The sequence below is a fragment of the Felis catus genome, chromosome X (assembly GCF_018350175.1).
Source record: "Felis catus isolate Fca126 chromosome X, F.catus_Fca126_mat1.0, whole genome shotgun sequence".
Lineage (NCBI taxonomy): Eukaryota > Metazoa > Chordata > Mammalia > Carnivora > Felidae > Felis > Felis catus.
Window position 1 is genome coordinate 61,924,453 of NC_058386.1, and position 17,639 is coordinate 61,942,091.

A 17,639-nucleotide genomic window follows, 5' to 3' on the forward strand; every position below is an offset into this window, starting at 1 on the left:
TGCTCAACATCACTCATCATCAGAGTAATACATATCAAAACCACAATGAGATACTGCCTTGCACCTGTCAGAATGGCTAAAATTATCAGGTCAGAAAACAACAGACGTTAAGCATGCAGAGAGAGGGGAACCTTTTTAGACTGTTGGTAGGAATGCAAACTTGTGTATCCCCTCTGAAAAACAGTATGGAGTTTCCTCAAAAAATTAAAAATGGAGCTACTCTATGACCCAGAAATTGCACTGCTGGGGTATTTATCCGAAGTATACAAAAATGTTTATTCAAAGGGGCACAAGCACCCTAATGTTTATAGCAGCGCTACCAACAATAGCCAAAGTATGGAAACAGCCCAAATGTCCATCAGTCTATGAATGGGTAAAGAAGACATGGTATATATATACACAATGGAATACTACTCAGCAATGAAAATGAATGAAATCTTGCCATTTGCAACAACGTAGTTAGTACTAGAGGATATTATGCTAAGCTAAATAAGTCAGTGAAAATTTGAGAAACACAAAAAATGAGCATAGGGGAAGGGAAGGAAACATATTTTTTATTAGAGAAGTATTTTCACCTAATGGTTCATAAATTACCTCAATATTAGGCAATACTTTGTTTTCCCAGAGATCTTTGATGTTATATGTGGGGAATAAGCTTAGGAATCCCCTGGACTCACACCAATGGGTTAACAAGGCATAAAGAAGTACAAATCCATAGAATGCTCATGCCCGAGCTTGGGTAAACAAGATTAGGCAAATAAGGATAGAGAAAGGAGGCTTATGCCCTCAAAATGGAGACGGGGTGCAGAGCCCCTAGAATAGAGAAGGAGGGGCAAAGGCCCAAAAATAGGAAGGTGTAAAGGCACCGATATAGAACATAGGTATATGAAATAAACAATATTAGATATTTAGGGTGGAAACATCCCCCAATTTAATACTATAGCAGAAAGCTGCTTTCACAGGAGGAAAGGACCAAATTAGGTAAACGGGTAAATTGGGCTATAGACCGCTGCACTGCAGGTGAAGCAGCCCAGAGCAGAGATGATTAACAAAAGAAAAGGTGCCTTGTTAACTCTGAGGTGATTTGTCCTACCTGTCTTATCACCTAGGCTAGCCAGGATAAACAGAGGTGGTGCCTCATGTCCGCTGTAAACAACCTTCCGCCTGACTGCCCAGTGTCAGGATTTTGTTTTGTATTAACCCGAACCCCTCACCCCAAATATCTTCAAGACCCCCTTTTCCTCACGTCAACAAGTTAATGTTCACAGATTCATTGTATATTTGTGCACGTCCATCGCCATGTTTGTAAGCCTTCTGATCTTAATAAAAACGGGACAGGGACCCTTATTTGGGGCTCTTGTCTTTTCCGGGACATTAGCCGTCTCTCATTTTTCATCCTGCATCCCACTCTCCTGCTAGATGAGAGAACTTTAGATCCAGAGTCTATGATGGTTATATTAATTTATCTTTTTTTCCTTCACTGATTTAGGGGTAATGTCTCACAGTATCTTCAATTTACTTACTCAGTCCCCTGTCCTCTTCATTCTGCTATTGAGTTCATCTAGTGTGTTTTTAATTTTAATTTTAATTCAAAAAAAATCATTGTTTCTTATTTTATTTTATTTTATTTTATTGTGGGAAAAACACTTAACATGAGATCTACTCTCTTAACAATTTTGTAAGTTTTCACCTTTATTGCTTACTGTATGTACAATGTTGCACAACCAATCTCTAGAGCTTATTCACCTGGCCCAACTGAAACATTGCCCAACTTAATGCTCATAGATTACTAACTTCCTATTTATTGCTTCCTCCAATCCCAGCAAACCACCATTTAACTCTTTGGCTTTATGATTCTGATTATTTTAGAAACCTCACATAGTTGGAATCATACAGTATTTGTCTTTATGTAACTGGATTATTTCATTTAGTATAAAGCCTTAAATTGTTGCACAATTCAGAATTCCCATTTTCCCTCATGGTTTGTGTGTGTGTGTGTGTGTGTGTGTGTGTGTGTGTGTGTGTGTGTAATGGAATATTACTCAGCCATGAAAAGAATGAAATCTTGTCATTTGCAACATCATGGATGGAGCTAGGGAGTTTTATGCTAAGCAAAATAAGTCAGACAGAGAAAGACAAATACTATATGATTTCACTCATATGTGGAATTTAAGAAACAAAATAATCAAAGGAAAAAAAACAGAAAAAGAAACCAAGAAGCAGGCTCTTAATTACAGAGAACAAAATGATTGTTACCAAAGGGGAGGTGGGGGGGATGGGTTAAATAGGTGATGGGGATTAAGGAGTGCACGTGCTGTGATGAGCACCAGGTGTTGTATGTAATTGTTGAATCATTAAATTGTACAGTTGAAACTAATATTAGACTGTATGTTAACTAACTGCAACTTAAATAAAAACTTAAAAAATAGAAAAATAAATAAATATGGTGTACTTTCAAGGAGAAAAAACAATTCCCATATTCTTTAAGATTAAATAGTGTTCCACTGTATGTATATATAATATTTCCTTTATTCATGTATTTGATGATGGACATTTAAATTGTTTCTTCATTTTGCTTATTGTAGATGGTGCTACAATAAATACGGGAATGCAGATATCTTTTTAGGATCCTAATTTCCATTCTTTTTGATAAATATCTAGATGTGGGACTCTTGAATCATATGGTAGTTCTAATTTTAATTTTGTGAGGCACCTCCACACTGTTTTCCACAGTGACTGAACTGTTTTGCTTTTCCTGTAATAATAAGCAAAGGTTACAGTTTCTCCACATCCTGTTTTTCTTATTTTTTAATTATTTTTTAATTTTTTAATTAATTAATTATATTTATTTTTTATTTAAATTCAAATTAGTTAAAATACAGTGTAGTCTTGGCTTCAGGAGTGGAACCTAGTGTTTCATCTCTTGTATATGATACCCAGTTTTCATCCCAAAAAGTGCCCTCCTCAATGCCAATCAACCCCATCCTCCACCAACCTCCCCTCCAGAAACCCTCAGTTTGTTCTCTGTATTTAAGAGTTTCTTATGGTTTGCCTTCCTCTCTGTTTTTATCTTGTTTTTCCTTCCCTTCCCCTGTGTTCATCTGTATTGTTTCTCAAATTCCACATATGAGTGAAAACAAATGGTATTTGTCTTTCTCTGATTGATTTCACTTAGCATTACACATTCTAGTTCCATCCACATTGTTGCAAATGGCAAGATTTTATTCTTTTTGATCACTGAGTAGTATTCCATTGTGTGTGTGTATATATATGCGTATATATATGCATATATATATATATATATATATACATTTTCTTTATCAATTCATCAGTTGATGGAAATTTGAACTCTTTCCATAATTTGGCTATTAATAACACTCTTATGATCTTTGGGGTGCATGTGACCCTTTGAATAAGCATTTTTGTGTATGGTGTAAAGAAGTGGTGCAGGTTCATTATTTTGCATGTCGCTGTCCAGTTTTTCCAACAGCACTTGCTGAAGAGACATGGTTTTTCATTGGATATTCTTTCCTGTTTTGTTGAAGATTAATTGGCCATACATTTGTGGGTCCATTTCTTGGTTCTCTATTCTGTTCCATTGATCTATGTGTCTTTTTTTGTGCCAATACTATACTGTCTTGATGATTATAGCTTTGTAATACAGCCTGAAATCTGGAATTGTGATGCTTCCAGCTTTTGTTTTCTTTTTAACAAGGCTTTGGCTATTCGGGGTCTTTTCTGGTTCCAATGTACTTATACACATAAGTTATAAACCCTTATCTTAATGAAAGTTGTTACTTGAAAGATGCATTATATGCAGAATAGTTTCACGGACTTAAGCACAGGGCTATTCACTTATGCTTCTTACACTAAGGTTTATCATCACTTTTATGTAAAAGAAAGATGTTATTGAAACTACATTGTGTATAAAATGTGTTTCAAGTAACATCTCCAACTATTAAGACACAAGTGTTTCTAATTTTTAATGTTTATTATTTTTGAAAGATAGAAAGAGAGAGACAGAGTGCAAACAGGGGAGGGGAAGAGAGAGAGGGAGACACAGAATCCAAAGCAGGATCCAGGCTCTGAGCTGTCAGCACAGATTCTAATGCAGGGGTTGAACCCACGAACTGTGAAATCATGACCTGAGTCGAAGTCTGATGCTTAACTGACTGAGTCACCCAGGCACCCCAAGACATAAGTGTTTCTAAACCTATGTGTGGAAGCATACTGAAATAGTCCAGTACTTAACACACTGGAACTACCTGTGTATTATGTGTCTTTCAAATAACACCTTCTTTCACTAACACCTAAGTGTTTGCACACATATATGTAGAAGCATATGGGAACAACTGTATGCTTAACTCATTGAACCTACACTGTGTACAAATGTTCTTCCAGGTAACATCTTTCATTAAGATTCAAGTGTTTGTAAAGTTTTGTGTAGAAGCATATGGGTTTAACCACATGCTTAACTCATTGAAATTACACTGTGTATAAAAATACCTTAAAGTAACATCTTTCTTTTAGATAAAAGTGACTGTAAACATTAGTGTGGAATCATGTGAATAGGCCTGTGCTTAAAGCATTGAAAAACACCACTGTGCATAAAGTGCCTTTCAAGTAACATCTACTTTCATTAAGATATAAGTGTTATAAACTCCTGTGTAGAACAGTATAGGAATAGACCTGCCCTTAACTCCATGAATGTACTTAACTCCAATGTTTATAGCAGCACTATTAAGAATAGCCAAATTATGAAAAGCACCCAAATATCCATCAACTGATGAATGGAAAATGAAGATGTGGTATGTATGTGTGTGTGTGTGTGTGTGTGTGTGTGTGCGTGTGTGTGTGTGTGTGTATATATATATATATATATATATATATATATATATATAATATTACTCAGCCATCAAAAAGAATGAAGTGGTGTTGTGTAGTTTAGTCAGTTAAGCATCTGACTCTTGATTTCAGCTCAGGTCATGATCCCAGGGTCATGGGATTGAGCGCTGTGTCAGGCTGCATGCTGAGCATGGAGCCTGCTTAAGATTCTCTCTCTCTCTCTCTCTCTCTCTCTCTCTCTCTCTCTCTCCCTACCTCCTTCCCTCTACCCTTTTCCCTTGCTTGTGCATGCTCTCTCTCTAAGAAAACATAGAAAAAGAAAAAAAATAATGAAATCTTCCTATATGAAACAATGTGGATGGAACTAGAATATATTATGTTAAGTGAAATAAGTCACAGAAAGACAGATACCATATGATTTCACTCATATGTGGAATTTAAGAAACAAAACAGATGAACATAGGGGAAAAGAAGGAAAAAACAACATAAGAGAAAAACAGAGAGGGAAGCAAACCATAAGCCTCTTAATTATAGAGAACAAACTGATGAGGATTGCTGGAGAGGAGGTGGGGGGATGAGCTAAATGGGTAATGGGCATTAAGAATGGCACTTGTTGGGATGAACACTGGGTGTTAAATGTAAGTGATGAATCACTAAATTCTACTCCTGAGACCAATACTATTCTATATGATAACTAACTTGAATTTAAATAAAATCTTGGAAGAAAAAGAAAGTCTGTGGAAATAGAATATGCTAAACTCATTAAAACTATGCTGTGTGCAAACTAAAAAAAAGAGAATAAGCATAAAACAAGCAAAAAGGTAGTCCAATTCAATCATATCAATAATATCATATCAATATCAATAATAATCATATGAATACTTTTAAGCATTAAAAGTAACTGGTTAACTTTCTGACATCATACACAAAAATAAATTAAAATGGATTAAAGACCTAAATATGAGACCTGAAACCATAAAAATTCTAGAAGAGAATACAGGCAGTAATTTCTGTGGCATCAGCCATAGCAACCTTTTTCTAGATATATCTTCTAAAGCAAAGGAAACAAAAACAAAAATAGACTATTGAAACTACATCAAAATAAAAAGGAACTATCTGAAATAGTCATCTAGACTCTTTGGATCCAAGAAGTCTAAAATGAAACATAAAGTCAAATTGTAATCAGGTAGATTTTTAAAGGTTTATAGTTAGTAGTGATTTTGTTTTTGATGTTGTTGTAAATTGCCTTGAACATATTATGTAAGTAACATTATAACTCATTTTTATCACTCCAAGTAATATTAACTTTATTTTACTATTTCATTTCCAATACCATTTATAGAAACATTCTAAATAAAATGAGTAATAGATTGTCTAAGAACCTAACAAAATAAAAAATAAAAACATAAATAGCTTTTGCAATCAAATGAAACCATCAACAAAATGAAAAGGCATATATTGAATAGAACATATTTATAAATGATATATATGATAGGGGGTTAATGACAAAAATTTATAAAAACATTATACAACTCCACACCAAAAACACAACCTGATTAAAAAATGGGTAGATGGGACAAGCGGCAAGATGGCGGCTTAGGAGGACGCTGGGCTCACCGTGCGTCCTGCTGATCACTTAGATTCCAACTACACCTGCCTAAATAACCCAGAAAACCGCCAGAGGATTAGCAGAACGGAGTCGCCGGAGCCAAACGCAGATGAGAGGCCCACGGAAGAGGGTAGGAAGGGCGGCGAGGCGGTGCATGCTCCACGGACTGGCGGGAGGGAGCTGGGGCGGAGGGGTGGCTTGCCGGCCAAGCAGAGCCCCCGAGTCTGGCTTGCAAAAGCGGAGAGGCCTGACAGACTGTGCTCCCACATCAAGCGCGACTTAGCGTCTGGGAGGTCATAAGTTAACAGCTCTGCTCGGAAAGCGGGAAGGCTGGAGGACAAAGGGAGGGAGAGCTGCTGAGCCCCCTGACAACAGAGCTCAGTTTGGTGGGGAACAAAGGCGCTCGCCAGCGCCATCTCCCCCGCCCATCCCCCAGCCAAAATCTCAAAGAGAACCAGTTCCTGCCAGGGAACTTGCTCGCTCAGCGCAAACACCCAACTCTGTGCTTCTGCGGAGCCAAACCTCCAGCAGTGGATCTGACTCCCTCCCGCTGCTACAGGGCCCCTCCTGAAGTGGATCACCTAAGGAGAAGCGATCTAAGCCTGCCCCTCCTGCCCCTGTGCACCTTGCCTACCCACCCCAGCTAATACGCCAGATCCCCAGCATCACAAGCCTGGCAGTGTGCAAGTAGCCCAGACAGACCACACCACCCCACAGTGAATCCCACCCCTAGGAGAGGGGAAGAGTGTTGCATCCACACGACTCCTGAAACAGAATGCTACCGGCACCAGTGACAGTCACAACAAAGTTTATTACAATGAGAGGCAAGGCCGACCGATCGGGACCAACACTCTTGATAAGAGTGCGGCCCTGAACAGACGGGGTACAGAGTTTTTATAACCGATCACATCGTTTTATCATCACCTGGGAACAGAACAAAGAAACAGGTTCCAGATGAGTTAGAAACAGTTGCCTAATGAGGTGTTTACTTTAGACTTTCTGCCTCTAAGTTGTAACAAGTGGATCTCCTTGACCCTGCCTCTGATGCTTTTTTCTTTGAACTTTTGTTTCCTTAATTGGTGAAGCCTAATTTTCAAGGGTATGAGGCATAGTTTACCAGAGCAAAGCAAGGCTGTTATCTCTTAACCTTCAGTGTCAACACAAAGCTGTTATTTTTCAAGCTAAGCATTAGCCCTACACTACAATTTAACCCTTACAAGAGAAGGCACACACCAGTCTGACTGTGGCCCCAGTGGTGGGCTGGGGGCAGACATCAGGTCTGACTGCGGCCCCGCCCACCAACTCCAGTTATACACCACAGCACAGGGGAAGTGCGCTGCAGGTCCTCACCACGCCAGGGACTATCCAAAATGACCAAGCAGAAGAATTCCCCTCAGAAGAATCTCCAGGAAATAACAACAGCTAATGAGCTGATCAAAAAGGATTTAAATAATATAACAAAAAGTGAATTTAGAATAATAGTCATAAAATTAATCACTGGGCTTGAGAACAGTATACAGGACAGCAGAGAAGCTCTTGCTACAGAGATCAAGGGACTAAGGAACAGTCACGAGGAGCTGAAAAACGCTTTAAATGAAATGCAAAACAAAATGGAAACCACCACGGCTCGGACTGAAGATGCAGAGGAGAGAATAGGTGAACTAGAAGATAAAGTTATGGAAAAAGAGGAAGCTGAGAAAAAGAGAGATAAAAAAATCCAGGAGTATGAGGGGAAAATTAGAGAACTAAGTGATACACTAAAAAGAAATAATATACGCATAATTGGTATCCCAGAGGAGGAAGAGAGAGGGAAAGGTGCTGAAGGGGTACTTGAAGAAATAAGAGCTGAGAAATTCCCTGAACTGGGGAAGGAAAAAGGCATTGAAATCCAAGAGGCACAGAGAACTCCCTTTACACGTAACTTGAATCGATCTTCTGCACGACATATCATAGTGAAACTGGCAAAATACAAGGATAAAGAGAAAATTCTGAAAGCAGCAAGGGGTAAACGTGCCCTCACATATAAAGGGAGACCTATAAGACTCGTGACTGATCTCTCTTTTGAAACTTGGCAGGCCAGAAAGAATTGGCACGAGATTTTCAGGGTGCTAGACAGAAAAAATATGCAGCCGAGAATCCTTTATCCAGCAAGTCTGTCATTTAGAATAGAAGGAGAGATAAAGGTCTTCCCAAACAAACAAAAACTGAAGGAATTTGTCACCACTAAACCAGCCCTACAAGAGATCCTAAGGGGGACCCTGTGAGACAAAGTCCCAGAGACATCACTACAAGCATAAAACATACAGACATCACAATGACTCGAAACCCGTATCTTTCTATAATAACACTGAATGTAAATGGATTAAATGCACCAACCAAAAGACATAGGGTATCAGAATGGATAAAAAAACAAGACCCATCTATTTGCTGTCTACAAGAGACCCATTTTAGACCTGAGGACAGCTTTAGATTGAGAGTGAGGGGATGGAGAACTATTTATCATGCGACTGGAAGCCAAAAGAAATCTGGAGTAGCCATACTTATATCAGACAAACTAGACCTTAAAGTAAAGGCTGTAACAAGAGATGAAGAAGGGCATTATATAATAGTTACAGGGTCTATCCATCAGGAAGAGCTAACAATTATAAATGTCTATGCACCGAATACCGGAGCCCCCAAATATATAAAACAATTACTCATAAACATAAGCAACCTTATTGATAAGAATGTGGTAATTGCAGGGGACTTTAACACCCCACTTACAACAATGGATAGATCATCTAGACACACGGTCAATAAAGAAACAAGGGCCCTGAATGAGACATTGGATCAGATGGACTTGACAGATATATTTAGAACTCTGCATCCCAAAGCAACAGAGTATACTTTCTTCTCGAGTGCACATGGAACATTCTCCAAGATAGATCATATACTGGGTCACAAAACAGCCCTTCATAAGTTTACAAGAATTGAAATTATACCATGCATACTTTCAGACCACAATGCTATGAAGCTCGAAATCAACCACAGAAAAAAGTCTGGAAAACCTCCAAAGGCATGGAGGTTAAAGAACACCCTACTAACGAATGAGTGGGTCAACCAGGCAATTAGAGAAGAGATTAAAAAATATATGGAAACAAACGAAAATGAAAATACAATAATCCAAATGCTTTGGGTCGCAGCGAAGGCAGTCCTGAGAGGAAAATACATTGCAATCCAGGCCTATCTCAAGAAACAAGAAAAATCCCAAGTACAAAATCTAACAGCACACCTAAAGGAACTAGAAGCAGAACAGCAAAGGCAGCCTAAACCCAGCAGAAGAAGAGAAATAATAAAGATCAGAGCAGAAATAAACAATATAGAATCTAAAAAAACTGTAGAGCAGATCAACGAAACCAAGAGTTGGTTTTTTGAAAAAATAAACAAAATTGACAAACCTCTAGCCAGGCTTCTCAAAAAGAAAAGGAGATGACCCAAATAGATAAAATCATGAATGAAAATGGAATGATTACAACCAATCCCTCAGAGATACAAACAATTATCAGGGAATATTATGAAAAATTATATGCCAACAAGTTGGAAAACCTGGAAGAAATGGACAAATTCCTGAACACCCACACTCTTCCAAAACTCAATCAGGAGGAAATAGAAAGCTTCAACAGACCCATAACCAGCGAAGAAATTGAATCAGTTATCAAAAATCTCCCAACAAATAAGAGTCCAGGAACAGATGGCTTCCCAGGGGAGTTCTACCAGACGTTTAAAGCAGAGATAATACCTGTCCTTCTCAAGCTATTCCAAGAAATAGAAAGGGAAGGAAAACTTCCAGACTCATTCTATGAAGCCAGTATTCCTTTGATTCCTAAACCAGACAGAGACCCAGTCAAAAAAGAGAACTACAGGCCAATATCCCTGATGAATATGGATGCAAAAATTCTCAATAAGATACTAGCAAATCGAATTCAACGGCATATAAAAAGAATTCTTCACCATGATCAAGTGGCATTCATTCCTGGGATGCAGGGCTGGTTCAACATTCACAAATCAATCAACGTGATACATCACATTAACAACAAAAAAGAGAAGAACCATATGATCCTGTCAATCGATGCAGAAAAGGCCTTTGACAAAATCCAGCACCCTTTCTTAATAAAAACCCTTGAGAAAGTCGGGATAGAAGGAACATACTTAAAGATCATAAAAGCCATTTATGAAAAGCCCACAGCTAACATCATCCTCAACGGGGAAAAACTGAGAGCTTTTTCCCTGAGATCAGGAACACGACAAGGATGCCCACTCTCACCGGTGCTGTTTAACATAGTGCTGGAAGTTCTAGCATCAGCAATCAGACAACAAAAGGAAATCAAAGGCATCAAAATTGGCAAAGATGAAGTCAAGCTTTCGCTTTTTGCAGATGACATGATATTATACATGGAAAATCCGATAGACTCCACCAAAAGTCTGCTAGAACTGATACAGGAATTCAGCAAAGTTGCAGGATACAAAATCAATGTACAGAAATCAGTTGCATTCTTATACACTAACAATGAAGCAACAGAAAGACAAATAAAGAAACTGATCCCATTCACAATTGCACCAAGAAGCATAAAATACCTAGGAATAAATCTAACCAAAGATGTAAAGCATCTGTATGCTGAAAACTATAGAAAGCTTATGAAGGAAATTGAAGAAGATTTAAAGAAATGGAAAGACATTCCCTGCTCATGGATTGGAAAAGTAAATATTGTCAAAATGTCAATACTACTCAAAGCTATCTACACATTCAATGCAATCCCAATCAAAATTGCACCAGCATTCTTCTCGAAACTAGAACAAGCAATCCTAAAATTCATATGGAACCACAAAAGGCCCCGAACAGCCAAAGGAATTTTGAAGAAGAAGACCAAAGCAGGAGGCATCACAATCCCAGACTTTAGCCTCTACTACAAAGCTGTCATCATCAAGACAGCATGGTATTGGCACAAACACAGACACATAGACCAATGGAATAGAATAGAAACCCCAGAACTAGACCCACAAACGTATGGCCAACTCATCTTTGACAAACCAGGAAAGAACATCCAATGGAAAAAAAACAGCCTCTTTAACAAATGGTGCTGGGAGTACTGGACAGCAACATGCAGAAGGTTGAAACTAGACCACTTTCTCACACCATTCACAAAAATAAACTCAAAATGGATAAAGGACCTAAATGTGAGACAGGAAACCATCAAAACCTTAGAGGAGAAAGCAGGAAAAGACCTCTCTGACCTCAGCCGTAGCAATCTCTTACTCGACACATCCCCAAAGGCAACGGAATTAAAAGCAAAAGTGAATTACTGGGACCTTATGAAGATAAAAAGCTTCTGCACAGCAAAGGAAACAACCAACAAAACTAAAAGGCAACCAACGGAATGGGAAAAGATATTCGCAAATGACATATCGGACAAAGGGCTAGTCTCCAAAATCTATAAAGAGCTCACCAAACTCCACACCCGAAAAACAAATAACCCAGTGAAGAAATGGGCAGAAAACATGAATAGACACTTCTCTAAAGAAGACATCCGGATGGCCAACAGGCACATGAAAAGATGTTCAGCGTCGTTCCTTATCAGGGAAATACAAATCAAAACCACACTCAGGTATCACCTCATGCCAGTCAGAGTGGCCAAAATGAACAAATCAGGAGACTATAGATGCTGGAGTGGATGTGGAGAAACGGGAACCCTCTTGCACTGTTGGTGGGAATGCAAATTGGTGCAGCCACTCTGGAAAACTGTGTGGAGGTTCCTCAGGAAATTAAAAATAGACCTACCCTATGACGCAGCAATAGCACTGCTAGGAATTTATCCAAGGGATACAGGAGTACTGATGCATAGGAGCACTTGTACCCCAATGTTCATAGCAGCACTCTCAATAATAGCCAAATTATGGAAAGAGCCTAAATGTCCATCAACTGATGAATGGATAAAGAAATTGTGGTTTATATACACAATGGAATTCTACGTGGCAATGAGAAAAAATGAAATATGGCCTTTTGTAGCAATGTGGATGGAACTGGAGAGTGTGATGCTAAGTGAAATAAGGCATACAGAGAAAGACAGATACCATATGGTTTCACTCTTACGTGGATCCTGAGAAACTTAACAGGAACCCATGGGGGAGGGGAAGGAAAAAAAAAAGAGGTTAGAGTGGGAGAGAGCCAAAGCATAAGAGACTGTTAAAAACTGAGAACAAACTGAGGGTTGATGGGGGGTGGGAGGGAGGAGAGGGTGGGTGATGGGTATTGAGGAGGGCACCTTTTGGGATGAGCACTGGGTGTTGTATGGAAACCAATTTGTCAATAAATTTCAAATTAAAAAAAAAAAGAAAAAAAAATGGGTAGATGACCAGAATTGGCATTTTTCCAAAGAAGACATACAGATGACCAACAGATACATAAAAATATGCCCAACGTCATTTACCATTAGAGAAATACAAATCAAAACCCAATGAGATATCACCTTACACCTGTAAGAATGACTAAAATTAAAAAGACAAGATATAACAGTGCTGGCTAAGATGTGGAGAAACGGGAACCCTCATATACTATTGGTGAAAGTGTAAACTGGTACAGCCACTGTGGAAAACAATATGGAGGCTCTCAAAAACTTGAAGATCGAAACACCATATGATCCAATAATTCCAGTACTGGATATTTACCCATAGGAAACAAAAACATGAACTCAAAAAGATATATGCACTCCTATGTTTACTGCAGCATTTTTTATAATAACCAAGATATGGAAGCAACATAAGTGGTCCAGCATTAGACAAATGATAAGGAAGGAGTTACACTTAAACACACACACACACACACACACACACACACAGAGGATTATTCATCCTTAAAAAGGGTGAGATTGTGCCATTTATGACAACATGGTTGGACATAAAGGGTATTATGCTAAGAGAAATAAGTCAGACTGAGAAAGACAAATACAATACAATTGCACTCATATGTAGAATCTATAATGAAAACAAGTAGTAAACAAAAAGCAGAATCATACCTATAAATACAAAGAACTCATGATTGCCAGAGCAGAGGGGTGTGGGGAGATGGGCAAAATGGGTGAAGGAGAGTGAAAGATACAAGCTTCCAGTTATAGAAAGAATAAGTCTGAGAATAAGATAGCACAGCGTAAGAAACGTAGTTGATGATATTGTAATGGAATTGTATGGTGCCAGATGTTACTCATACTTGTGGTGAGCATAGAGTAATGTATAAATTTGTTGAATCATTATGCTGTACACCTGAAACTAACACATATTAAACTATACATATTAACTATACACATATTAAAAAATGTTTAGGAGGAGGAGAGGCCAATATGGTGGGGAAATAGGGGGATCCATACTTCCTGCATCTCTCTAAGAAGTGTAAAGCCAAAGGACTTTGAACTCCACAGTCTGGGAGGAAAATATACTGAATCCACCAGGAAGAAAATGGGAAAACTGGAGAAAAGATAGGTGGGTGATTGCGAACTGGTGGAGATAAAAAAGGCCTCATGGGCATGGAGGGGAGGGACCACCTTCTGCAGAGGGACAAAGGGAAGAGAAAGAGTGGCTAGGGAAGTGTAGGGCCATATCTGGACAGGCGAAAGACCTCGGGCTGATACTGAGAGGGATCCTATCTCTAACTGTGGGGCTTTCTTCGAATGGGGCTGGCTCCCTGTTCACTCACCTGGGGAAGAGGGGAGGCAGCCCTGGGTGTCGTGGTAGGTCAGGGGCTCAGTCTGCACTGGGAGTAAGTGGTCCCCTCCCTGGAGGGATGCACGATAGTACAAAGCCTGCATCCACCACCCCTGGACTCAGTGGCTGGGCCAAGGGTACAGTCTGGAGAAATCGGCCCCCTCCCTGCAGTGCTGTGGGAAAAGACAAAACCTGCCTGTGTCTGCCTGCATCCGTCACCCCCAGGTCTTGGCAGCAAGGTCAGTGGTGCAGTCTGCAGTAGAAGGTGGTCCTCCCTGAAGTGTGGCAGACAAAGCCAGCTGGGACCACATATCAGGCCACACTGAGAGGCGCTTCCACAGTGTCAGAGCTCATGGAGCAGGACTTTGAATCTTAGCCAAGCACAGGGTCATAGGAGTTGGTGGAGTGAGAAGAACCGCCCTGTCTGGGCCTGCAGCATAGTGAGGACAACTCAAACGGAGTCCACCAGGTCTGCCTCTGTGAAGAAGAGACTGGAGGATTGCCATTTCCCCCACCCCCCAAGGTGGGCCTCAGGAATCAGTACTGGGGCCCATAGTGGAGATGGGTCCAGACTACACCAAACCCCGCCCCTTCACACTGGGTAACTGCATACCTACAGGAGCTGGACAGACCCTGTGGACAGCTCCCTAAGACCAGCATGCAGCATTGCCTGGATTAACTGTAGGTCAATTCTGGATATATAGATATATTCTCCCCCACCCCCATTTCTCCTCTTTAACTCTTGCCTCCTCTAGGCTGGTTACTCTGGTTATTGGTTTGTCTAAACAGACATATTTAATCCATTCTCTTGTTCATACATGTTCTACACCTTCTTCTTTATGTTCCTTTCTCTCCCTTGGGAATAATCAAGCCATATAGTTTGTCTGGGTTTATAGTTTATATAGTTTATATAAACTATAGTTTATAGTTTATATAGTTTATATAAACTATAGTTTATAGTTTATAGTTTATCTTCATTTATTTTTCCCCACCACCTTCTTTATTTTCCTTCCTCTCTCTCTAGATTAAGCCTTTTAGTCTCTCTGCCTAGTCAATGTTTATTTTTTTTCTTTGTCCCTGCTCCTGTCATTTCTCTCTTTGTATGTGGTCTTCCATCAGCATCACCTCTACCCTGTTCTTTACTGGTAGTCGGTGTTTTTGGGTGTTTTTTTAGTTTTTAGTTTTTGTCTTCATTTGTTTGTTTGTTTGTGTTATTTGTTTGTGTGTTTCATGTTTCTGTCTCCTGTTTGTCTCTCTGTTTTCCTTTACAGGGCTACTCCAAGGAACAAATCAAAGCACACATGGTGGAAGGTCCAAAATATCACTAGGAGTAGGGAAACAAAATAAACAAACTCACAACTCCAGAGAGCAAGTAACAATCTCCAAAAAACACCTCCTGAAGGGCCAGGCCCTGGACAGTGTATGACAACCCTTTAATATAGCAGTGCTCACAGGTGCAGTGCACACAACAAGCTTTTAAAATGCATATGGGACATAAAACTAGCCAAAATGGTGAAACAGAAGAATTCTCCTTAAAAGAAAGTCCAGGAAGTAGCAACAGCTAATGAATTGATCAAACCCAATTTGAGCAACATAACTGAACAAGAATTTAGAACAATAGTCATAAAATTAATTGCTGGGCTTGAAAAAAGCATAGAGAACAGCAGAGAATCTATTGCTACAGAGATCAAGGGACTAAAAGTAGTCACAATGAATTAAAAAGTGCTATAAACGAGGTGCAAAATAAAATGGAGGTGGCCACAGAGCAGATTGAAGAAGCAGGGGGGAGAATAGGTGAATTAGAAAATAAAATTATGGAAAAAGAGGAAGCTGAGGAAAAGAGAGATAAAAAATTCAGGATAATGAGGGGAGAATTAAAGAACTAAGTGATGCAATCAAAAGGAACAATATCCGTATAATAAGAATTCCAGAAGAAAAAGAAAAGAGAGAAGGCGGCTGAATATGTACTTGAACAAATCATAGCTGAGAACTTCCCCGATCTGGGAAAGGAAACAGGCATTGAAATACAAAAGGCACAGAGAACTCCCTTCAGACATAACTTTAATCAATCTTCTGCATGACATGTCATAGTGAAACTGGCAAAATACAAGGATAAAGAGAGAATTCTGAAAGCAGCTATGGATAAATGGGCCTTAACATACAAATAGACATATAACAGTAGTAGTGGACCTATCTACTGAAACTTGAAAGGCCAGAAAGGAATGGCAGGAAATCTTTAATGTGCTGAACATAAAAAATATGCAGCCGAAATATCCATTACCCAGCAAGTCTGTCATTCAGAATAGAAGGAGAGATAAAGGTTTTCCCAAACAAACAAAAACTGAAGGAATTCATCACCACTAAACCAGCCCTAAAAGAGATCCTAAGGGGGACTCTGTGAGTGAAATGTGGCAAGGACCACAAAATACCAGAGACATACTACAAGCATGACACCTACAGACATCACAATGCCTCTAAACTCATATCTTTCTATAATAACACTGAATGTAAATGGACTAAATGCTCCAACCAAAAGACATAGGTATCAGAATGGATAAAAAAACAAGACCCATCTATTTGCTGTCTACAAGGGACTCACTGTACACCTGAGGACACCTTCAGATAGAAAGTGGGGGGATGGAGAACTATCATGCTACTGGAAGTCAAAAGAAAGCTAGAGTAGCCATACTTATATCAGACAAACTAGACTTTAAATTAAAGGCTATAACAAAAATGAAGATGGGCATTATATAATAATTACAGGGTCTATCCATCAGGAAGAGCTAATAATTAAAAATGTCTATGTGCCAAATATGGGAGGCCCCAAATATATAAAACAATTAATCACAAACATAACCAACCTTATTGATAAGAATGTGGTAATTGCAGGAGACTTTAATACCCCACTTTCAGCAATGGATAGATCATCTAGACACAGGATCAATAAAGAAACAAGGGCCCTGAATGATACATTGGATCAGATGGACTTGACAGGTATATTTAGAACTCTGCTTCCCAAAGCAACAGAATATACTTTCTTCTAGAGTGCACATGGTACATTCTCCAAAATAGCTCACAAACTGTGTCACAAAACAGCCATTAAAAAGTATAAAAGAATTGAGACCATACCATGCACATTTTCAGACCACAATGCTATGAAACTTGAAATGAATCACAGGAAAACATCTGGAAAACCTCCAAAAGCATGGAGGTTAAAGAACACCCTACTAAAGAATGAATGGGTCAACCAGGCAATTAGGGAAGAAATTTAAAAATATATGGAAATATATGAAAATGAAAAGACAACAACCCACTTTGGGATGCAGCAAAGGCAGTCCTGAGAGGAAAATACCTTGCAATCCAGGGCTATCTCAAGAAACAAGAAAAATCCCACATACAAATCTAACAGCACAGCTAAAGGAAATGGAAGCAGAAGAGCAAATACACCCCAAAA